At 44.5% G+C, this 26,132-nt stretch overlaps 1 pseudogene; it reads right to left on the bottom strand.

The window, feature by feature from the left end:
• Positions 1-1,245: 1,245 nt before the first annotated feature.
• Positions 1,246-26,132, bottom strand: part of LOC129091839 (inactive ubiquitin carboxyl-terminal hydrolase 54-like) — a 38,038-nt pseudogene continuing 13,151 nt past the window's right edge.

The following is a 26,132-nucleotide window of genomic DNA, read 5'->3' as shown; positions in this document are numbered from 1 at the left end:
ACGCCTTCGACTTCTCTCCAGCTGCTTCTCAGTCAAATAGCCTTCGGAAAGTGCACTTCTGCCGAGTAACCTTGTAAAGCGCACTTGAGTCATCTCTTTTATTCATGGGTAAAGCCTAAGAGAAGGGTTTCCTACACTACATACTCTCACTCCTCCATGACTCCCCTCCCCTGTTGGCCTATTTCTGGTGCTACCGTTTCCTGTTTGGAAGAAAGAAAGCAAGCGCGAGTTAACGACAGCAAGATAGAAGCAAAGAAAGAAAGGAACGAGGAAAGAAGCAGAGAAAAAAGGAAGCGCTTTTCTTGTTTAATCTCCCGGTAGAAACGGGAGAGCTGTCATTAGGTCGGCGAGCGGTTTTGGGTGGGGGGGCGAAACTCCAGCTAGACACTTGTGAAGTGCACTCCACTCCTATTTGAAATGCAGACATGAGGAAGTACCACTTTAAGTTTATCAATATTTGTTAATTATCATTATCAACATTCCATAAGGTCTTATTAATTAACATACAGGTTTCATACATGAGTGTTTCTGTACATGACTTTTAGTTATTAGTGAGTTCGGTCTCGGGCGGGTTTACTGTGGAAGAAAAAACTAAAACAACAAACCCCAAAAACAAAAGAGAGAAAAAAATATGGCTGTCCATCTGAAACAGACCAGTTTCGGCTATGTGTGCGTCCAACAGGAAAATGCCCGTGAAGAAAGAGGAAGAGGCGTGGCTACTTGGTAAGAGTCTCCCCCCCTGAGCTGAGGGTCCCATAGGATGGAGGACGAGTCTGTCGAGAGCTCAGGTCCACGTCAGACCCGGTCTGTGAGGGACCAATCCAACGACACCGGGCTGACTGCACAGGGAAGCCCTCTGAACACCCAGGGGGAAGACAAGAAACAACAGTCCCGGGAGGTAAAGGGAGGGGGGGGAAGTTGAGGTTGTAGTTGGGGGTCAGAGTGACTGCATAGACAGAATAGTAGGTCAGGAGAGGGAGGGAGGAAGGGAGGAAAGGAGGAAGGCAAGGAGAGGCTAAGCAGGGTTCTGCAGGCGCTGAGGGAGCTCTACGTCGGTGCAGATGTGCATGTGTGCGTGCATGTGTTTGCGTGTGCATGTTGTTTGCAGGAGAAAGGAGGAGGAACAGGATTCGGAGGAGTCGAGTTGGATCCTCCCGAAGTTGATCCCCGGTCCGTGAAGGCGAAGGCCCCCGTGGAGGACGCCGGCGCCGCTGCCCCACGCGGAGGCGGACGCTCTGTGAGACGTTAGTGATGCAGAGGTGGACTCTGGTCAGAAGGCCGCTTCACGCCCGTCAGACACAACCAGAAGCTCCCCGCACCGCCCGACAGCTCCTGAGAGAGGAGAGGAGACGACAGGTCGGGTTAGCATGAAGGTGCACCTGAAGTTCAACCTTTTTCAGAGGGTCAAGGGTTAAACTCAATGAGCTGTCTGGAGATGGATCTTTCTGATCAGCTTCCAAACAGACACAGAAGGTCAAAGACACAAACCCACTGATGCTCCAAACAGCATGTCATGTGCTCTTTGTTGTCTTTTCACTACTTGAACACTGACGTTCCCCACGTTCTACTTAAATCTGTAATCCTAAATGGAACATTTTGTCCCAAAAATTAAATACTGAAAATAAACCGTTCACCGAACCAACACACTCATTGAATAAACTGCTTAAACACAAGATGTTGCACCATTTTTCGTTGAATGCATTAAATCTCCATGTCTTCTACATCAATTTTTATAGAAATTGTTTCTAATTTATCTATCGAATTTGGCTAGAATTTAACATAAAGTTCTTTCAGGTAAAAATATTATTTAAAGTAAAGTTATTTGACAGACAAAACACCTTTTCCAGAATATTGCTGCAACAAATATATGTAATATGATAAAGAAAATCTCCTTAAAATCAACCTTAAAGATATAAAAATATTCTATCATCAGCATATTTTTGGGGGTTATCTTTTGCACATACAGTAAATTATATATATAAATTTCATTAAATGAGCGTTGTTTCCAGGTGAACTGTTATTTATTAAATTAAATTTGAATTATCCACAAATTCAGGTTTAAAGTGGAGTGAAACTGCTATTCTGTGAATGAATGAAAAAGATTCAACCTTTTATACCCAATAATGGATGAAAACGTGATATTTTATAATGAAAAAAAAAAGGTTTTGTGTGTCTTGTATTTATTTAGTCTTCTCCAGTCATATGACTAATGAAAAATGAACCAGAAACAATCTCAAATGCCACACCACAGCATTTACATGCATATTATCGTCCTTTTCTGGTCATGACCTGGAACACCAGAAACATGGTTATTCATCTTTCTGTATAATTAATGAAACCGTATCCACGTTTCTGTGCGTGCAGTTGTGTCCTGATGGCAGTGAAACCTGGATCAGTTTCCTGGTTTCTCCCAGAAGACTCGAGCTGTTTTACCGAGGTGTCTGAAACCAGGATGTAACGTTTAACAAGCACAGAAAGAAAGCAAGGCAGGCGAAAACAACTGGGGAATAAAGCGTTGAATAGTGGAGACCAGTACATTCAAAACATCCAAGGTTTTATGAGTCACTGTCTTTTATTCTTCTGTTTTGTATTTGTAACATCACTGTTTCCTGGTTTGTTTATCGTTTATGTGCCTCAGGCAGCTTTCCCCACAAGAGTTTCAGTTTGATATATGACATATCTGTTCTGTTTCTGTTCTCAGTGTTTCCTCTACAAAGTGAAGCGCTGAAGAGATCTGAAATATTTGGTGATAAATCAAGACTTTCTTCTTCAGACCAGCATAGCCTTCATTAGAGCTAGAGCCAGTTGTTCCAAGCCGCCTATAAGGCAAAATAATGGAATTAATACTAAGAACAATTTTCAACAGTTTTCCACTATAAGAAAAAACAACATGTTGTACAAATATTTCAGATGGATTTGCATTGACCTCAGCTCCCACCGTGATATTTGCACACTGGAACTGAAGAAGAGTAAATCATGCCAGATGCCTCAGACTATAAAAAAACTAAAAAGAGAAACTTAAATTGACTTAAACAAACCAGACGGGTCTGCAGTTTTTACATGTGTCATTCTGGCATGGAGAAAAGCATCAAAAGCGTTGTTTCTGACCGGGGATCAGATTAACATGTTGTTCACAGCTCATTTTTGATCGTTAAAGAAGAATGATGGTATAGATTGATCGTGTTTTTTAGGTGTTTTCTGTTGGAGAGTTTAACTAAATTTGACACATGACAGATTTGCACAGGGGTGAAAATCTGGTCTCCGCAGTTATTAAATAAATGCACATCCACAGGATAAAGCTATGTGCAAAAAGGGGCTTAACCTACTTCTGTGCCTGATGAGTTTGCCAGAAATGAAAATGTTCACCAAAAAATAAATAACATACCAAGTAAAGACTTTTCTGACCTGATTTAGAAATCGCTCACACAGACACACACACTCTTCAACCAAGGACATGAGTACACTCCTCCAAGTCTTAAGCAGATGAGCGGTATTTTCCTTTAAAGATGTAAAAGAGTAACGTCATACGTGAACCCAGCCCGGTGTTTACCTGTGAAGCAGTGGAGGGAGGTGGTGATGAGAAGGTGTTGGTGATGAGGAGGATGGAGGAGATGATAGTGGTGGAATAGCAACAGGGACTCAGAAGAGAGGAAGTAAGCAAGGAGAGGCACTGACATCAGCCTGCTTCACCTTTAGAGAGAGAGAGAGAGAGAGAGAGAAAAGGAGGAGAGGCAGAGAGAGGAGGACAGATTGGAAAGCAGCACAAAAGGGAGGAAACGAGACAAACAGCGGGGTGATTGAAGAGCACAGCTATGTGTAAAGTGCAACGGGATGTCAGGCAGGTGCAGTTTAGCAGCACGGCCACAGGGAGGCAGCAGAACACAGTGAAAGGCCCACTCACGAAGCTGCGGGTTGCAGTCAGGCGGCCGCGGCGAGAGGTCACCACTGTGCCGCTCAGACTGCGTCCGATCTGTCTCAGGTTTCCCCCATCATCAGGCTCCGCACCCAAACGCAGATCCCGCAACATCATTGGCTGCGGAGGGAGATGAAATATGTCTGTCAGAGGCAGGAAGATGGAGCCGAACGGATGACCTGCGAGGGGCTTCTGTTGAGGCGTGTGTGTTACCTTGTTGAGGTAGGTGGGGGTGCAGTCCGCCCCGTACACACTCCTCTCCATGTCTGCGTTGGGGGTCTTGGAGCGAGCCTGGCCTCCCACCCTGGATATGAGCCTCTCCGATGGGCTGCAGCCTGAAGACACACACAAGCAAGGCTGGAGGTCAAAGCAGGAAAAACATACCAGGATGGTCTCTAAAACATGTCTGCCATTGTAGAGGAAGCTTTTTAAAAACTCTAATGTTCCCTATGTTGTTAAATCTATACCCTTACATACCAAGGTAAAGCATTATTAATATACTAAACATGAATTCTGTTGCAGGCCTTAATTGAACTAATACATCACACTTTTATTACTGCAACATCTCAGCAAATTAAAAAGTCTCCAACAATTTATAAATATTTTAGTTCCTCTTGGGAAACCTTGTAATTTTGGCTACAATTTAATATAAAGTTCTGTGTTTCCGTAAAGTATCGTGGCAGCACACCGAAAGGCCTCTTCAATGACATGGTTTTATCAAGAAAATCAACATAGGGATTTCCCAGAATCCACTGCAACAACCAGCAGAAACACTCCTGTGTTTCTGCCGTTCTATGTACTTATCTTTTCAGTTTAACTTCTTTTGCAGTTAAAATTTGAAACTTTATGCTATCAATATTTTTGAAGTTTTGTTCACAGCCCGAGTAGCTCATACATTTCCTACGTATAATTCTGTTTTCTTATTTTCTAGACATGGTTTTAAATACAATTTTAAAATAGCTTTGACTCTAGGAATCAAACTTAATAACATACATTAAGGATCATTTCTGTTTTAGGAATTAACAGTAAACTTGACTATACAGTACCGTAGAGCTGCAACAGTTATTTTCATTATCAATTGATCTATTGCTTATTTGTTGATTAACTGATTAATCATAATCAAAAAAATCGAAATCAAATCTGCAAAAATAGTGAAAAATCTGAATTATAAGTTATCAGAGTCCCAGTTAGCGTCTTTAAACTTTTTTATTTGTTATTCAGATTTTCTTTATTAGCGATGGTGAAAATGAAAGGTAAAGCCTGAAAAATTGATTATATAATTAATTGATTATCAAGATTGTTGACTAATTAATTAATAGAATAATCGTTTCACCTCTACCATGAAATATTTTAGTGATTCATACTGTAATTAAATTGCTAAAAGTGTGTGTGTGTGTGTGTGTGTGTGTGTGTGTGTGTGTGTGTGTGTGTGTGTGTGTGTGTGTGTGTGTGTGTGTGTGTGTACCTGTCTTTCCAGCCAGCAGACTGGCCTGGTAAAGGGAGTCAAGCTCAGACAGCTCAGCCTCTTCGCAGTCACAGCAGGGATCACCGTGTTGCCCAGGGGCATGCTGGGAGCCGTATTGCCCCGGAGAGGACTGGCAACTGTAGCTGTAGTGCTGACTGGTCGTCTGCGGCCTGATGGGGACACATCGGTCGGGGGCGTGTCGTACGGCGTCACCACGGCGTCGGGGCGGTCCAAACTCCAGGAGGACCAATGACGCGTGGCGCTGTCACCGACGGCTTCGTCGGCCAATGCGGAGCGGCACCGGAGGTCGAATGGGGCTGAGGGGGCTGCCAGAGAGGCGTGAGAGGTTTCCTTTGCCCGGAGGCTTCCGGGGGAAGATGGGGGAGGAGTGTAGGACGGAGGGGGAGGACGTGTGCGTGTGGGGTCAAGGTGTGTGGAGTGTGCGGTGTGTGTGGTGAGGTGTGTATCCCAGAGACGCAGAGGAAGCGAGGGCAGAGAGATGGCTAAGTGCTTCCCCAGGGGTCGGACGCTCACCCCCGGCCTGCAGCAGCTCGCACAGCCTCACCCCCGTCCCCCCCTCCCATCCTCGCCTGCCTCCCCCATATTCCCCACGCACCCACCCTTCTCCTCCTCCTCCTCCCCTCGGCTGCAAGGGGCGCAAGGGTGAGGGATGCTGAGGGTGAGCGGGGGTCGGGGGGAGTGGAGCGGAAGGGTGGAGGGGGCGGGTCCGGGCCCAGAGCTGCGTCCTGGTTGGGCGTCGCCTGGTCCTCTTCCTCCTCCTGATTGGGCGTCAGCAGTACTTGGACCGGGCCAGGCTGTTCACTGGAGGACAGAAGAGAAGGAGGGTGTCAGTCAGCCAGCAGCACACAATAACCCCCCCACACACAAAAACCCACAGAGCTGCTCTGACGTCAGGTGAGTTACTGCATAGAGGGAAGGTCACAACAGCACACCGGGATAAACAAGCAGACAACAGACGCACACACGAGAACAAACAGCTGCAAACGCACAATGACGCAGCCTGTTTATGGGATGTCACAGCCACCATGCTGCTCATGAGGGAGGCACAGGCTCGGCTCCACTGACCGACAGATCGCTGCACATTCACCAAAGTTCACTCTCTGGCCTGAACACATCCACAACACAAACAGCAATCTGCTAACTGCTGCGCTGATGCAGTAGATCAACACGGAAATAAACGTGGCCTCTGCAGTCTGGAGTAATTCAGTCTGGGAGGGCCTCTATATTACTTTATTGATTTACATACATTGATATGTGGAGGACATGATATATGTAGAACATTAGAGATTCTGCACTCTATCCATCAGAGTTACAGTGTGTGTGTGTGTGTGTGTGTGTGTGTGTGTGTGTGTGTGTGTTGGTATGTATGAACAGCAAGTCTGTAAATTTGCGTGTCTATTTTTAAAGACGGTGTGCGCTAACCTGTCTGTGTCTACGTGAGTGTCAGCCCCCATCCCCCCACACCGAACTCCCGTCTCTTTTCAGCCTTAGTAATTACCCAGCAGGCTTTGCAGCAGCGAGCTATAATTCAGAGGCTTGTGTTGATCAATAGAGGAGAGGAGGAAGGTAATAAAAGAGGCTGAGCGCTGAGCTTTACCTCCTCCTCCCCCCTCTCCTCCCTTCTGCTGCTGGATTTAAAATGTATTCGTTTTTAACACATTTTGCTGCAGCAAAACTGAGTTTTAATAAGACAACAAACTTTACCCGATATTAACATGACTAATTAAGTTCATCAAATATTGTCACACCTTATCTTATCTTACTAGCCTCATATGAGTTTAACCTGCGATGGACTGTGATAAAAAACATTTATTTTATTTTAAAATAGCTTTTAAATACCTCTCTGTGTTATACTGCATACGTTCTTTTATTAATCACATATTTTCTCTATTTAATCTCCTTTTTTTAAATGATATGCCATTCTGATCAAGCATATTCTTTTTTGAGGATTTTTTAAAATACATTTATAATAACTAAAAATGACCATATGTTACAATGTCCACAGTTGACATCTTTAAGTTTTTGGTTTCGTGTGACCAACAGTCCAAAACCCAAAGATATAATTAAATAAATAATTAAATCCATGGCTCCATGCTTGGGCCTGATACTTGCCTTCAAGTCTAATAATTATTATTTAAATATATTAAATGTAATTTATTCTTTGTATCAGATTCTAGATAAGCTGCCTCACTCTTTTTATATATTAAATATGACACCTATCTCTTTCCCCTCCTCACAGCAGAACTAACCCTTCGGTAAGCGGACTGACTTACCTTAACACACAAACACAGCAGCAAAGAGCAAAAAAAACCAACAACAAGCCACAGCATCTGTGACTACAATCACACGGCAGCACACAGGACAGAAACACAGCGACGGACTGCAGCTTCACAGCGTACAGAGCGATGGATCGGCGGCACACAGAGCAGAGGGAAGCCTTAGCAGCACACAGCTACAAAGAGCAACACAACAGCAGCAGAGAAGCAGAGAAGCAGAGAAGAACTCTGCCTCCATATTCTTATTCTCAATGGCAACACAGAGCCAAGAAAAGCAGGATTTTACTGCACTGCAACAAACACACCAACACAAAGGGGATAAAAGTTACTGTATATAGTCAAGTGTGTGTGCTTGAGACACACACACACACACACACACACACACACACACACACACACACACACACACACACACACACACACACACACACACACACACACACACACACACACACAGCAGGATGGGAGAGTGCAGTGCTTGGAGTTACAAATAAAAAGGGGTTCTGGGATTGTGGGGCAGCCAGAGCTGAAGACAACATGAGGGTGTTTAGGTGTTTTTAGACAGCCAGCACCCAGAGGACACACACAGAGAGGAGTCGTGTGCTGCGTTTGAGGACAGCTGGAGCCGAGGACACACACCAAGTGAGGGAGGGAGGAAGGGAGGCAGGGGGTCAGAGGTGGTTTGAGACAGGCACCGCTGCGGACACATACGGGGGTACAGTGGTGGTACCTGCGAGGCCCCTGTGGGCGGGCGTTTCCTGTCTCCCGTTCCATTTCCTGTTCCTGCCTGCGTTTGATTGGGCCCCCAGTGCTCCTCATGCACGCAGCTACAACCAATCCGCTATGAGCGTTAGCCTCATGCAGGGGTCTGAGCACAGCTGAGGATGTTAACAACAGAACGGATAGATAGAGAAAAGACAGAAAGATATAAGGACATGAGGAGTGGCAGAGAGAAAGAAAGAGTGATGGGAACGCAAAAAAGGAAAGAAAACAACAAGAAGAATATCAGAAGGAGGTGAAGGTAAAGAGAGTCAAAAGGTAAAGACAGAGACAAAGTATGAGGGTGAAAGAACAGGTGAGACAAAAGGAGAAAGAGAAAATAGAAGCAGAGCAGAAGGAGTGGTTATGAGGGGGCCGGCATGCAAAACGCTCCTCTACTGTACGTCCATGTGAGTGGACCTTATACATGTCAGAGCTGCAGAGTGGGAGGATCCATTTAGGAGCGTCCTCTTTATTTCAGTGTTGCAGAACTTCTTTGGATTGGTAAAATAAATACGTACAATATATATATATATATATATAATAATAATGATCAATTTATAGTATCTTTTCTTCTCTTTTTATACTCTTAAAAATAAGAAGTTACATCCATAAGAGATATAATGTATGAATGCTCAATTTAATACACACAGGTGTGATCTGGTCCAGTAAGACCAGTAGCTTATGATAAGCTAATGTCAGCTAATGTTAGCAAACTTCAAATATCTGTCCAGTATGACAAACGTTCTCTTCTCTCCTTGTGCTACTGTACTGTTACAGTAGGTTTAACCATTTATGTTTGGAATATTGAGGATAACATAATAAGTAAACTTTGAAATAAGAAGACTTTACAGGGTGGAAAAATATTCCCACACCCAGCATCTCTTCCCAGTTTGCAACTCTATAGTAAAATGCATCAATCTGTAAACTTGGACTGTAGTTAGTAAGTCAAAAAGTCAAGATTAGATAAATGAGGAGAAAAGTTGAGGCTACGTTCATGAAGCCACGGACACCAGACAGGGTGTCTACAGAAGTACAGAGCTTTATGTGGTGGGTAGCCTTGTGAACGCACCCTCAGTGGTGTTAGTTTGTTATAAAAAAAGATGTAGAAGAGGACAATAAAAGGGCAGCCATCATCCATCCTGGCTGGAGTTTACAGCCTTTTGATTGATAGAGACAGAGTAAAGGAGGGGTGATGGGAGCTCTGTTGTTGTCGTTGGCTGTAACATCCTCTGAAACACTGTGGCAGATCGTTTAGAGTCCGGCTGAAACCATCGATACGCATGTGGGAAACCAAATTCTGTTACGTAATCGCTCTGATAGTGATGCCATCTGTTCCTTCGCAAGTCGTCCTTTCCCTTCATCAAGGTTGAGTGTACTCACTGGGGTGTGTGTGTGTGTGTGTGTGTGTGTGTGTGTGTGTGTGTGTGTGTGTGTGTGTGTGTCAGGTACATGAGGCTGAACACACTAAAGCACACACAGTAGGACAGACAGGACACAACATAATAATCCCTGATATAGATTTAGTAAGTGCTGAGCTGGAGGGGAAAACCTGCACACCTGCAGTTCAGACAAGGCTCTCTCTCACACACGAACACATCTTTTCTTAAAATAGTAACACGGGCACAGAAACATATAATGTGTGGATGCAAGAACCAAATATGCATGAAAAACACACACACACACATACATACATACAGGAATGTGGCCCACACCAGAGCTTTCCTTCTAGTGCCTAGTCTGTAAGAGCAGGCGTCTTGTGTCATTAAGGTCATGTCAAAGTCAAGTCACAAGTCTGCAAATTGCAAGATATAGTGTCTGAATGCTACCCATTAAAATGTTTGCTGTTGAATAGTTTTTATGTCTTCACAGCAATCAAGTCCAAGTCCTGATTGTGTATTCAGGCTGCAAATCCACAAAGTTGGGGGACTTGCCAGAGACAGATTAAACAGGACTAAGAGTCTACAGCCATGCTGGTGTCTCTGACTATCTGTACAGCGGTGCTTCGAGCTAAATGCTAATGTCAGTATGCCAAAAAGATTTATCAGGTGTAACGTTCAACATTTTGTTTAGCGTGTTAGCATTATAACACATGGTAATTAGCATTAAACACAAAGTAGAGCTGAGGTTCATTGGTAATGCATTAGTTTGGACAAATGATATTGTTGTCGGCGCTACAGGAAACGCCGGGGATCCCCAGAGTCAGGGAGGGTTCATCCTCTTCAAAACACTAATGTGCAGAAATTGATGCAACGACCAGCTTTTAGTCTCTAGTATGAGTCAAGCTCCAAAAACAATGGAACCTACACTTCCCATAATGCACCATTATACGTTTTCTTTATTAGAACCTGCATTCCTGGTACGTCTAAATCATTCAAGACTCCATGGCCCTGGTTCGTAACGTAAACGAGGAGTCCCAAAGCTCAAAATGAGATTCCACAGAAGACATTAGTCTCATTATTCTAGTAAATATACTTTGACATGTGTAATTGGTGGAGTGCTTCTTTAAGTTTGACTTGAGTCTCACATCTACTGCTCTGAAAAACACAATCCTTCACACACATACATGAAGATACACACATGATAGCATGACCATAGGGAGACACAAGCATACTGAACATACACAGAGGAAGAAAAACACACACAATGTACACACACACTCAGAATATTCTTGCAAACTAAGAAACTCGTTCATATTGTGAACTCCCTAGAGCTCTGAACTCGGACTGGGATTGTGACTTTGAATGGAAATCCCCCTGAGAAAGTTTCCCACTCTTATTGTTGGTCAGTAAACGTCTCACAGGAGTCTTGTTTGCTTTCTCAACTTTGCTGGCTGGAAAAGTCAAACACACACACATTTATAAAGTACTCATGGATGACGCACAATAAAAAAAACAAATATATACAGTATGACTTAGAGTCACACACACACTGAACTAATAGACAGATAAAACGTAGAGAGACAGATGGAGAGGCCGACGAACAGATGGGAATGAGGACGAAGAGGAGGTCAGACAGAGCGTAGAAGTCACTGTGACTGCTAAACTAGACAACAGGTGATAAAGTGACCTTAAAGCTGCACCGGGCAACATTTTAACATAAAAATACACTTCATTAGCCCGTATCATGAGACAGACTCACAACCCTAAAATTGAAATGCCATAAATTCGCCCTGCTTTTACTTTTTGTGAGTGACAATTAAGATTGAAATTGTCTAACATTCGGGTTCTGAGGCGAGACACCTAACTAAGTTCTTCTGGGGCGCTCTGATGGGCATAAGTCAGTCAATGGTTCTTCTTTAAACACACAAAGTTGCCCTGTGCAGCTTTCAATGCAGCTGTCTTCTTCTTAAAGTGCCAGTTCACACAAATATACAAAACATAGATATTTTCACTTACTAAATATGGTATCGCGGCATGCAGACAGTTTGCATTGGAAATAATGTCCATATGAACTGCTGTTAGCATCAGAAAAGTTATTCTATTCCCATCAATTGTATGGAAAAATAAATATTCAAAAATGTTGGCAACAAAAACTAGAAGCATCTGCATGGTGAGATACCACTAGAGGTAAGTGAGAGGAGATGTTTTCTGTGAGTGTGAACCGTTCTTTTTCGCTCTCCTTGAATAACTTCTATCCTCCCATCTCTCCTTTCTCCCTCCCCTCTTTCTGTCTCTCTCTTCATCCCTCTTTTCCCTTTCCATACCCTGGTGTTGGAGCTGGTCCAGGTCCATGAATTTGCTGGGTTTGGGGTTGAATCCCATGGCAGCCTCCCGCTCTGCCTCCCTCCGCTTCTGCTGCTCCTGCTGGCGGGCTCTCCTCGCCACCTCCTCCTGCAGCTCGTCCAGCTCACTGCGCCCCGGACCGCCTGAACAAACACAATCAAAAATAGGAAATTATCAATCAGGGTCAAAAAACAAGTTTGAGTAGATAAATGAAAACTCATGCAGAGATATAAACCTGTGTTGGTGCCGCCGCCCCAGCTGGGTGAGGGCAGCTCCTGCAGGATGGCACCGCTGCTCTTTGACTTGGGCACCGAGCGCCATGAGGGTCCTGACATCAGCACCCGTTTCTGTTGCCCCACCTCCCTGAAGAGGGAAAGAAGTAAAACAAAGAGAGAAAGAGAGCAAGAACAAAAAGACAAAAGAGGATGAAATGTTGAGAGAGCAGATTGTACGTCTCCTGACAAATCTGTCCATTGATGGATTTGTTGTTATGGATTGATGGACATTTTGTTGTAGTTTATTTTCACATTCGTATTTCAAGGTGATGAAGTGAAATTCAATGTGACAGAGAAACCACGAGAGGGAAAGACAACGAATGACAGGGGCAGAAAGGAAGGGACAGTAATGGTTATTTGTGGGCCTCCTACCTGTCGGGGCTGCTGCTGTTCCTCTCGCTGCTCTCGTAGCCACTTTCCATCCTCTGAATCAGACGTGGCTGGTGCTCCACCCCTCTCAGAGGTGGAGGGGCAGGTGGACCCATCGTCCGCCCGCTGCCGAGAGTCCTGGGCTGCCCGACCAGCCCAAACCCCGCCTCCAACTCCCCAGCCTCCCTCCCCTCCGCCTCTTGCAGCCCCGGCGGCTGTGAGGGTGGAGGGGGTCCCGCCAAAGGAAAGAAGTCCTGGGGCTCCGGAGGGAGGGAGGGACCAGGCAGGGTGTTGTAGCCAAGAGAGGAGCCTCTCGGTCGGGTGAAGATGCTGTCGATGTTCAGGGCCTCTCTCCTGGGCCTCCAGGTTGGCCTGTAGCGGCCTCCAGAAGAACTACAGAGCAAGGGAGGAGGAGGTTACACAGGATCTTACACGACCCGAAGAATAACGTCATATCCTACCCAGATATTGACTGGTTCACTTGACTGGTGAAAAATAATCAAAAGTTGCAGATGCATCTCTCTGTAAAATCTTCTTAAAAGAAAGTAGGAAACTCATTTTGGAGGGTAGTCAGAAGTAAAAATACATGACCTACAAATTAAAGTAATTACAGTTCAGTCTCATCGTACCCCACCAACAATACTGCATTGTGGTCCTCCTCATGTGATGCTCTGGAACAAATCTTAAAGTCAATTTTATTCACAATAGTGCTTTAACTTATGTCAGATTTTGATCTGTTTGCATAAGTAGAGGACTTATCACTTAACAACTTCAACTTGCACTGATCTTTGCACATTCAAATAGTCAGAAAATTAAATCATAACAAATGATACGAAATGCAACTTCACAAGGTCTGAATGTGAATGTGTTCTCGTGCCTCAGTGGTGCAGTACCTGGACTTGCTCTCACTGCTGGTGCTTTCATCCTCCCAGTGGGGACCCCCAGCCCCGCCCTCACAGCCCCCAACTCCCGACGAAGAGGAGGAGGAGAGGGGACGAGAGGAGGAGGAGGAGGAGGTGAGCGGCCGGCGGGAGGAAAGGAGGAAGACGGCCGTCTCCTTGTACTCCTGCAGAGGAGGAGAGGGAGGGCCGGGAGGACCCTCCACTGCTGACTCTGAACGTGGGAGAGGAAGACAGAAAAAGTAAACCCAATAACATTTTTTATTTATCCCACAGGGGCCAATTATGTCGACAGCAGAGCAAGTAAATATGAGAATAACCAGCAACAAGGTGGATAACCTGAAGAGTCTGCAGAGACCAAGCACAAACAACTCACTTCATTACCACAGTTTGCTCTAACTAAGTCCAAGAACAAGTCCCGCAGTTCAGTGCTTTCTCTGAAAACACTGCAGTCACTGTCAAGGTGTTTTTACCAAAGGTGGGCACAGGTAACTTGTACAGGTAACTTTTCCCCTGGTCCCAGATGAAGCATTACCTCCGGCGTCAGCACCGTGCGGCGGTGTGCCGGTGTCGTAGTTACAGACCACTGTGGTCTGGGATTCGCTGGAGAGGTGGCTGCCCGTGGACTGGTGGAGGGATCGGCTACGAGTGGCACGGTGACTCGAGCTCTCCGTTGACGAGTCGGTACGAGTGTCGCTGGAAATGGACGGCTCCCGACCTGAGAGGGAACAGAAGAGAGGGAGATGACCTTTCAGTCAATCCTGTGTTTACAGTTAAAGGCAGGAAAAAAAGAGTCCAGGATTCTGCAGTGTACAGAAGCAGAAGTTGGATTATAGGGTTGAAGGTCAGAGCGTTAAAGCTGGAATCCCCCCCCTCTCGATGATAAACACTGAGTAATCTGGTCAGACTATAGCAGAGTGTGTCATCTTTGCTGTACCAGAGTCTTCGCTGTCGTAACCGGCCTTGCTGCTGCAGTGCTGGAGCTCCAGCTGCGGGTTGGAGCTGGTACAGGGGTTTGGGCTCTCCTGCAGTATCACCGGCGTCCCACGGGGGTCAGCGTAGAGCAGCAGCAGGGGCTGATAGTGGCCTTTGATACAGCGAGACACCACGTCCTTCCACTTAGGGCCGATCTGGATGTGCAGCAGGGCAACACACACACACACACACACACACACACACACACACACACACACACACACACAAAGAAACACATGAGCATACATATAACCCCCGCCCCACACACACACACAGACACACACAAAGAGTAAGGAAATCTATCCATAATGAGGTGTAACATATCCCTCCTAAACTAGAAGGTCAAACACACATTGAGCTGCTGTGCGTCCTTATTGATATCATATTATCACACTTTTCCATTAGCTCAATAACCCAATATGACCGACCGTGTGCACAGTGACTGATAAAAGTGTCAAGGACATATAGTGTTACTTTAAAATCACACTTTAGACAAAAACGAACCCGGCTTCCCTCGGTCCAGTCACCATGAAATGCACATCATTTTCCATCCTCATGCTTGAATCATGAAGTATCACAACATAAGACTGGTTCTAGCACTTAAACCTGAGCTACGATTAAAACAAAGACAGGGATTAGACCTGAAGCACATAATCAATCTGGAGCCGCCCCCGCTGACCATGCAGCACTTGAACTCACACACAGCGTAGCTCTCGTCACCGCTGCTCTCACAGGCACAGCTGGGAGATGCAGTGGATACTGTACCTCTACAGCACTGCACACCCTCCCCGCGCTGCAGCATGCAGACTCCAGACCGTGTCTCACCTCTTTGACGTGGGCGTCGTCGAAGTACATCCACTTGCGTATCTTGGTCTGGAAGAAGAAGGTGGAGTAGTGCTTGCCGTAGTAGCACACCATGCCCACCAAGTAGAGCTCCGCCTGGCGAGCCCTCTCCTCTGTCACACGGTAGAACAACTACAAGGAGAGAGAGAGAGAGAGAGAGAGAGAGAGAGAGAGAGAGGAGGGAGAGGAGACAGGGAGGGAGGGAGGGATGCAGGGAAGAGAGGTAAGGGGAGGGAGATAGAGATAGGGGGGAGTTAATGTGAATACAAGCACATTTTTGGTCACCTATACAGTATGCTGCATGCAGTAATCCTTCACACACTGTCCTCACTGTGCTGCACATACTGTACAGAGATACACACATACTGCAGATCTCACAGTAACACCACTGCTGTTTGCACATGTTTCATACACAGATCAATGCAATAACTGTACTGAGGGTGTTGATTAAGAACGTGATGGCTGTCCAGGGCCTTTCCTGCACACTGTTGGACCCGTCGGCCTAATTATTTTTGTTCTCATTTGCAAATGAATGCTCTCATTAACTGACTCACACTTTTTGAAAAACACATTTTATTGGCTGTTTTATATATTTTATGATTAACAGATGATTCTGTTTGGACTACGGGTGTCTCGATTTAGTGGTATTCGAGATATTTAAAAATGAAATATTGATATCATGTTAATGATACACAGACTCTCTCTCCACCTCCCTACACTTGTATTTTGATTAGAATTCATTTACCAATATAGGTGACACAAAGCACAATAAACTAATTTAGATGAAGTTGACAGAAAGCATTGTTATTGTTTTGCTTTGATTTTGCATAATATAGTTTCCATGAATTATTTTGGCTACAACAATCTGATATGAAAGCCTTAGTTTGAACATAAGCATGTATATAACTATCGCTTGGCAAATGACAAACTGAATCATGCATCGACCACAACCGAGCCTGTTTTCCTATGTTGGTGGGAGGAGAGCTAGTTAGCTGTTAGCGGCCAGTGGGAGTCTTGTAGTGTGTTTGGCTGACAGAGCTAACAGCTAACGGGGCTAACACACAGTGAACTGCAGTATAGCTGCATGGAGCCGGTGCAGACAGCTGCATAGATTAATATTAGAGAGAATCTGTTGCGTGAAAAATGTGCCTGATACACTTGCGGTCTAGAGGGTTGGTATCTGCATTCATCCAATCAAACATCACAGCAGTGGTCGGTGCAGACACACACCTGGAAGAGACCTGCACTCTACTGCGAACACGTTTCTAGTTGATAACTTGTTTTAGTCATTTCTTCTTTTGTCTACAAATAGCAGAAAATAAAATGTATGTCTTCAAATTGCTTTTTTTCGTTCGACCAACAATACAAAAACTCAATTTCCAACAATACAAAACAAAAGCAAATCCTCATTTCTGATCAGTTGGAACCAGCACGTTTCCAGCATTTCTGCATGATGAATGGCATGATGTCATCTCTAAATTGTTTCAGCACTAAAATGATTTAATCTAAGCAGAGAAAGATCATAAAAGAGTAACGGGGGTAGCAGGAGGAGAGAAAGCAGATGCAGAGGACAGACAAAGAGAGAAAGTGGAAGCAGTGGGAGAGGAGGAGGGATTCAGGAGGCAGATGGAGTCACTTTGTCTGATTTAAACGACTAAACAAAAGCAGAGAATGCGATAGATTGAGCCTCCGATTCTCATCTGACAACGAGCTTCATCTCACAAGAGCGGGATGAAAAGGAGGGAGACAGCAGCAGGCGGAGACAGAGGATAGAGGAAAGAGCTCGACTCCCTGTAACACATAGTCATATTCACTGATCCATTATTCATAGATATCACTTCAGAATGCGGCTGGAGATGTTACAGTGGCATGAAAACACATCAACAATACTCGGACAGGTGTGAGGCGTGAAAGCAGCCGCTATGTGAGAACGACGGGAGTCAGGTGGTCGTGTGCGTTACTATTTGTTTTGTTTTTTTAGAGTGAGCTGGAACGGGATTGGTTGAGTTTACTGGGCTCCACAGCATGCACACGTTTGTATCCTGTATTTGTGTTTGTCATTAAGAGAGTATTTGAATGTTGCACATGTGTTTTTACATATGTGTCTTTCTGGTTTTGTTATTTCATATTTCAGTTTTTTTAAACAGGCCCTATTATGCTTTTTTCCGGGTGCATATTTTTATCTTAAGTTCCAGTTACAACATGTTTACATGCGTTAATGCTCATAATCCGCCAGGTTTTTCTCATCATTCTGTCCTGCAGCACCTCTTCTCCCCCTCTCTCTGAAACACTTTGTTGTAGTCTGCTCTGATTGGTCAGCTAGCCCGCTCTGTTGTGATTGGTCAACGTTTCACATTTCAAAAAACTCATCCTCAGGAGCTTCATCTCCGTCTCTCTCTTTTGTTGTTTGAGGGCCAAACTAGCCGGAAGGAGTTTTACGTCACTTCTGTAACATTGTGACCTCATAAAGTTACATTATGACCTCCTAAAGTTACATTGTGACCTCATAAAGTTACGGAAGTGAAGGAGAGAATTCAATGGAGCCGTTTCAGGAGCTCAGTAGCTTCAGAGGGGGAGGGTAACTCCATTGGCATTAACGCATGTAAACATGTTGGAACTGGAATAGCATAATAGGGCCTGTTTAAGACATTTAGAGTCTTGTGTCTGTGTTTATATGGGCGCACGTGCTCGGCTGCTCACATAGGCGCACATAACATATGTTCATTTGTAGTAATGAGCGTATAATGTGTGTGTGTAATGTGTGCGTGTGTGATGTGTGTGTGTGTGATGTGTGTGTGTGTAATGTGTGTGTGTGTGATGTGTGTGTGTGTAATGTGTGTGTGATCCCCTTACATCTCCCAGACGCAGGCAGGTCCCCAGGCTGTGTATGACGTCCTCCGCCAGGTCAGAGTGGTCGGAGTCCCACACCAGCCCGATGGACACGATCTCCGGTGAGTTCATCAGCACCCGGCGGATACGCAACACCTCCCCACAGTTACTCTGGGAGGGAGGGAGAGGTAAAGAGAAAAAGAGAGCGTGTGATTAAACAGGTTCACTCATCCTGCGTTATCATTGCTAAAACCATCCCTTTATTTGGCAGCGACGAATCCACGGGCACGCAGATACACACAGGGATAACGTGAACAGTAGGAGAACGAGAGGAGGAGATAAAAGAGATGAAGAGAGAGTAAGAGAGAACGACAGAGGAAGAAGCGCTGTGCTCAGTTGTATTTGTCTCTTGGGCCTTCTGTTGAGTTCAGAACCGCCTGTTCTGAATCCTTCCTTTGAGTCATGACCCACCGCAGAGCTGGCACACACACACACACACACACACACACACACACACACACACACACACACAAACACACACAAACACACACTCTCAAAAGCGTGCGCACACATGCACACACTTGAGCATGCACGCAGCGCTGGCAGAGCGGGCTCGGAAACAGCCTGAGAACACCCTGGCAACCAGACACTTTGCCAAACACACACTCACACACACACATATGCAAACACACACACACACACACACACACACAGAGCTCTCCCTTTGTGGGCGGCGTGCCGTCTCGCGCTGGCACCAGAGAAGGCAGGAAGGTATTTTGCCAGGGTTCTGTTTCTAAATTCTCAGGAAGGGACACAAACAGAAGCGCGAGGACGCAGCAGCCAAACGTGCACATCGCTGAGACGCACGGGCGGCGTGTCAGTTTAGGACACGTCGACGGGACACACCGCCCCGGATCGCTCTCTGTGCCGCCTCGCTGCTGGGAAACAGCCGCTGACAGCATCGTTCCTCACACGTACAAACAGATCTGCTCTGCTTCATAATGCAACATTGATCGGTGCACTCTCATCTCTCAATGTTATGTGCAAGGATTTCATTTCTTTGTGTTGTTGCTGTGGCTATGCAGACCTTTCCAGGACAGAGCGGGTTATATAACAGTGCTGCTGGTCAAAGGATACTGAGGGTTTTTGCAGAATGCTGATCGTGGCATTCTTCAGAGCAAAATGAAACAACTTCAGGGGAATGTCTGTGCTTGTGCTTCCTCTTGGACTCGATACGGCTCCGAAACAAAGAGACAAACCCGCTTTTATCAGTGACATGACAGCTGAGGAGGCAGATGGTGAAAAGTACAATCCGCCATACATCTACACGTTCACTGTACTTCAAAGTTAATCCCTGTGTATTACAACTCTGGTGTTACGTCATCATCATTTCCATGAGTCATGATAACATGACATCTGGTAAACTGCCAACATGGGGCGAGAAACAAAAGCAGTTAATGAGCAACACAGTCTCACAGCATTAATGAAATAGTGACGAATTAAAATCTATTGGCAGGTTTTTTTCACGTCACTCGGAACAACTTTCTTTGTGACGATTTAAGTTTAGGCAACAAAACCACTTAGTTAAGTTAAGAAAACATCATGGTTGGGCTTAGGTTAAGGCAAGAAATCCACCAACGGTTAGGTTTATCTTCAGATTCATTCAGATTCTAATCCTATGTTACTGAAACGTAACTTCAAACCAGAGAGAAGAACACAGACATAAAATACATAAATCCTGCATGTGAAATGATGAAAATTAATCTAATTTTAATATACTTATACTAAGATGATTGGGATCAGAGGCTTCCTGGCCTTTGAGTAACATTTTTGATTTTTTTATAATGCTACTTTTAACGTGGGAAAATGTTTGAAAACTTCTTCCACTTTAGCAGCTATATATTCAATTAATTCAATTTATTTCAGCATATTTCTAATAACCAAAAACGGACTATTCCGGACTTCGCTTTAGTTTCCTCTGTCAACATCCTCTCCTGTCTTCAGTCTGGCACCTACAGTTTCCTCCAGCAGCCTCGCTCCGTCCAAATACCATCACTTTGTTTGAGCAAAGCCCGATGTGGTATTAACAAAAGATCAGTGCTGCAGGTGATGGAAGATAAACAGCACACTGCACACACACACACACACACACACACACACACACACACACACACACACACACACACACACACACACACACACACACACACACACACACACGTCAACGCTGGGGCCTAGAATAAGCTAACGGTGTGTATGTTGTGGTGGTGCTGCTGTGTGAAGAGAGGGGCCGCTGAGGAGGCTCTTTGTGCGGACACTTTGGCAGAGAGCGGGGCCGAGCCGGATCTATTCAGCAGCAGCTTTTACCCATGAGGCAGCACAACACACAAACCTGCACAACAAAGGCATCATACATGTTCCTCTCTCGCTCTCTCTCTCTCTCTCTCTCTGTAATCTCTCTTCAATGCAGCAGACAATACATTTGAGTCGTTTTTTGTTTATTTTTAACTACTTTTTGCCCTTTTTTATCATTATGTTAGAGAAATGGGAGGAAATGCAAATGAGCTGCTTATTATGTAACCCACCAAGAAATAAGAGCAAGAGGAGAGGAAGCTACTCGGATTTTCTTCCTGCTTTTTTCTATAACTATTTGTTATTCTCCACCTTTCTTTAAATATACAAAAAAAACTCTTATTCTGTAGTGAACAGTATGAGGTTTCTGAGTGTACTGTGTGTGTGTGTTGAAATGTGTGTGTGTGTGTGTGTGTGTGTGTGTGTGTGTGTGTGTGTGTGTGTGTGTGCTCTCACAGGGCAGTTGCGCAGGTCTCCCATGTTGCTGGCGTTGCGGAGCAGTTCTCCAAACATGTCCGGTGTGGCTTTCTCTCTGCACTCCAGCATCCTCACCGCCTGGTTACTGCAGCATCGGATCACACACACACAACACACACACAACAACAACAAGGACAACAGAATGATGAACGCAGTGGATGTGCATGCTTCCCAGGGAGAAGAGCTTTAGTGAACTGAAGAAAACATCTATTGTGAAGCCCAAATGTGTATTGTGGTCACCAGAAACATTGATTCCGTTCCTGAAGCATGTCGAGTTTTTCTGCTTTGTGGTTGTGCTCGGTCATTTGCAGGCAATTGTTTGGTTTCCTCCGTTGTTTTTGGCTGAAACATGTATTCATTCTACCGTGTGTCAGCAGCCATTCACACACACATCTACACTGACTCTGAGTCAGTCCCGCCGGGGTTTCCTCATCTGCTTTATTAAAGAAAATAAAGAATACAGTCTCCAGTAAACAGTCATTAAGGCTGCGAAAAAAAGGCTCGTTCTGAATCCCGTGTGGCAGATTGATCTTTGACCTTCTTAAAGTGGTCGTGCTAAAAGTTAATTTCCCTACAGGGGGCAATAACAGCACCCACAAGTTATTATACAGTTTATCTACAAGCAGCATAATAACTTTCATACTGAGCTGCATTTATCCCTTTTAAGTACGATTGTCCTCCAAAGGACAAACTCAAATATACATTATTATCATCCGGGAACACCAAAAGGACGTGTGCGAGCCTGTGTGCATAATACCTCGTGTGGGATTATGTGTGGAATGAATCATTCCTTTAAGAATAACGTTTTTTAAAACATCCAAATCTCTCCCGTCCTCTCACCCCTTCCATTAGCCTGAAATGAACTCAACCACGTTTTGTCTGAATTGTGCTTGAATGAGACATTTTTGTTTGTCTTTTGGCTCGCCCTCTGATTATTCGACTCATGTTGGCTTTTGCATATTTGTCTGTCTCGACTGTAAACAACAGGCTCCACTACGGGTAAAAATAGCTCGGCAGTGCTAACAGGCACAAACACGGACCGCTGGCGTCGCTGCTCCCATCAGCCACCTTGACTCAGAGTGTTTATTTGTACTTCTGCCCCCCATTCAGCCCCGTTTCCTCCACGCGTTCCATTTCCAAAAGGCATACGGAGTGATATATCCTCTTATTTCCCTCTCGCTCGCCTTTCCACCCCACTGTTCCACTTATAGATTTATGTCGCCCCCTGGGTCTACTGAATCAAACAGCTGATTGATTACTCCCCCCCCCCGTTTCCTTATTTCATTGACTGGGAGTGTGTGGGAGTTTTGTGCAGCAGCTCGGCGGACGCTTCTCCTGCGTGTGGATTTACCTGCTCTGACATCTACATGAACATGGGAGGGACATTATGCACAAGCTCACCTGCTCTTGCATATGCATGAACACACACATGTTTGTGCGTGTGTATAACGTGTGTGTGTGTGTGTGTGTGTGTGTGTGTGTGTGTGTGTGTGTGTGTGTGTGTGTGTGTGCTCACAGTTCAGTGTTCAGCAGGGATCCGTGCGAGGAAGAAGAGAACACGCTGTACCTTCCTTTACTGCCACCCAGCCTCAGCCTGCTGCCAGATTTACTGCAGTGTGTGTGTGTGTGGAGAAAATGTGTGTAGGTGTGTGTCTGGTCTTACCAGAGGGATGTAGTGGAGATGTAATGGACCATCTGAATGAAGGGCAAGGGGTCCGACGAGGCGCCACAGCTGCTACACACACACTGCAAACACAAACACGTCCTCAGCTTCATTTTTCAAATATTCGTGCAGACTTTTCGTATTTATTTTCTTAATGTTAAAGCCCCAAAAGTGAACCGGCGGTGCTGATCGATGCCTTACCTGTTCAAACAGAGTCATGGCAAACTTCTGGTGTGGTATGCAGTGTTTGGCTGTGCAGATGTCCTCTCGACTCTCTGCACTGATGTGGAAGTGTATACGCATCAGGAGATTCTCCTGAGGCACACATAAAGCAGAACGGACATCAATGAATGTGTGTGTGTGTGTGTGTGTGCGTGTGTGTGTGGTTAGTTGGCATATATGTTTGTTTATATTGTATACATATGTACAGTGAGTGTGTGTGTGTGTGTGTGTGTGTGTGTGTGTGTGTGTGTGTGTTTGATCGTTCCTCCCTGCTGGTGCTCCTGTTAATCTGACCGTGGGAGCAGCATCTATATTTCATAAGAAGCAGACGGATTCCCTGACTGAACACATTTACTACCAATCGATCAGACAGCGCCGTCCATGCACACAAATAAAACACACAAACACACACACACACACACACACACACACACACACACACACACACACACACACACACACACACACACACACACACACACACACACAGTGGAGGTCTTTAAGGTGTAAAGAAAGAAGGCAGAGAAAGTGGTAAGAGAAAGCAAACGGAAGGGCTGAAGAGAGGAAGACGATGAGGAAGTGCAAAGAAATAATACAAAAATAGAACTGTGACTAACGGCATTTTATTTTCTTGATTTTCCCCTTTCTATAAATGAGAGGAATATTTCAAAAAGACATGCTATATTAAAAAAAAAATAGCATTCACTGTTGAATAAAAATAAGACTCTAGAGTTGTGAGTGCGACGAGATGGTATTAGTGTCTGCTTAACGTGAAACTTAGATAATTTAAAGATATTCTATCTTCAAATGTTAAAAAAACTGTTGTAGAACAATCAACAGTATTTCAAGAAAAAGCCACTAGAAATCAAAAGCAGTATGCTGTTAATTCTTGTAAATGTAATGTCATACATAGGGTGGAAATGATGATATCACTGAATAGTTTCAGCGGACTAAAATGTTAAACCTTGGGATGCAACAAACAATTTCATTAATTATAGATAAATCAGCCGATTATTTCGTTGATTGATCGATTAATTGTCCGGTGAAAATCCCCACATCCAAGCAAATGTAAGTACGAGTCAATCAAAACAGTTTAGCTGTGGGCCAAAGCTGGAACAGGCTCTTTAGTCAGTTATAATTTTCTATTCTTCACAGCTTTAATTCAATTTAACTTTATGTAAATCATCCTAAAAAACTAATTAGCTAGTGTGCTGAGATCGGTAGGCCGTAAAATCATGAATGAAAGTTCCTCGTAGTAGCTTCAAAATAAGGCCTGTGCTCTTCATCAGCCCAAAGGTTCAAGGGGTGGACAAAATAACAAGGAACACCTCAAACCATAAAACTGTGTAATAAACCAACAAACATAAATGGTGGCCGAACAAACACACATAGTCAAACACAAACGTGAACATAACACGCTTTGCAGGCCGCTGAACTGGACCTGCTCTGTCTCCTGAAGACTTCTGACCGCAGTGAAGATGGGGGTTCCTCACACTCACTCAGATAAGCCTTGAGGCATCCCCTCACATCTCCTGTATATGCCTGTGCGTGTGTGTGTGTGTGTGTTTGTGTGTGTGCGTGTGCGTGTGTGTTTGTGTGTGTGTTGTCTCAGACTCACGAAGCACTCAGCGGCGTCGTCCATGATACCCAGCTGAAAGCGTTGTTCGTCTTGGAAAGTCTTGGCCAGAGCGCTCCGCAGTGCATCTGATGGCAGCACACGCTCACTGCTGAACTGGAACTGGGCAAAGATACTCTGCAAACACACACACACACACACATAGAAACATGTTAGTTCTTTATTTCGCTGATAAAAATATACACATAGATGCTTTTCCTGAAACAAGACCATGCACACATGTATATTTATGTGCATTTACTTCTCTCAGACTGAAACAAATCTCTATAAACAACATTTCTCCTAGAAATTGGCACCGTGTTCTGCCAACTGACCCATAAAACAGAACCAGTGGAGCCCGTTGTCGACTTGTCAGGAACCAAAGTGCTGCACAACAAACCCAGACCGGACTAGAACAAACACCCCGGCCCAGCCTCACACAGCTGTCCTCAATATCAGACCATATCAATAATAGATGGCGTTTGTGGTGCACTTTTCTCCGACAAAAACAGCTCTCAGAGTGCTTTGTATCAGGAAAGTAGAAACCGAAACAAACTGTTGCAGGGCGTCGGAGAGAAAGCTAGGCCACCGAAGTGTGTTTCGAGGGCAGAGCTTTAAGAGGAGTCAGTTTGGAGAGGACGGAGATGTTTTTACAATGTTTGCATCTATAAAGGTCCAGACGAGGATTATTAATATTAATCCTGTCGAGGAGGTTGTGTTTTTGGTCCTATTTGTAAATCCCATTTATGAACAGGATATCTTTAAAAACTTCATAACACACATTTGTGAAATTTGGTAAAGAAGAACATTTCTCAGTAGTTATTACTTTACTATTTGATTATTTAATAAGCATTTCAAATATTTGCTCATATCTCCAAAACCACTGGTTGCCAACTTTTTTACCTACAGTACAAGAATGAGACATGTCTGCTGGAAGACCGATTGGCTCAAGTGTTAGAAGTATTCACCTCCAAACTTCTGAGATTGTGTCTGAGGAGGTTAAACTTTTCACAAAAAAGGTAATGAATGTGACTGAATACGCCAACAAACCATAAACAGCAACATCCCTGGTTCAAGTCTGACGAGGGAACTTTGTTGCATTTTTATTCCCCAGTTCGCTCACCTCCTTTTCTGTCATCTCCAATAAACACATCAAATATTGCCCTACAATCTAAAAAAGATATTCTGCAATTTGAATTCACATATCTGCTCAAAGCAAAAGAAGTATTTCAAATGGTCATTACACACATCATTTTCATACAGAAGCCTGATATTCCTGCACAGGATTATTGTTTTGTCTAAATAAGAAGGTATTTCACTTTGTAGACTTTCATCTGGAATTGTTGTAAAAATGACACCATTAGATTAATTGTGTTGTCCTCCTGGAGAAGGTATGAGCTAAATACTTTCTAGATATCTTTAGTGACTTAAATAGAGGCAGTAGTTGCAGTAAT

This window comes from Anoplopoma fimbria, chromosome 5 (genome assembly GCF_027596085.1).
Source record: "Anoplopoma fimbria isolate UVic2021 breed Golden Eagle Sablefish chromosome 5, Afim_UVic_2022, whole genome shotgun sequence".
Lineage (NCBI taxonomy): Eukaryota > Metazoa > Chordata > Actinopteri > Perciformes > Anoplopomatidae > Anoplopoma > Anoplopoma fimbria.
Note: the sequence above shows the minus strand (reverse complement) of the source record. Positions and strands in the feature narration are given on the sequence as shown.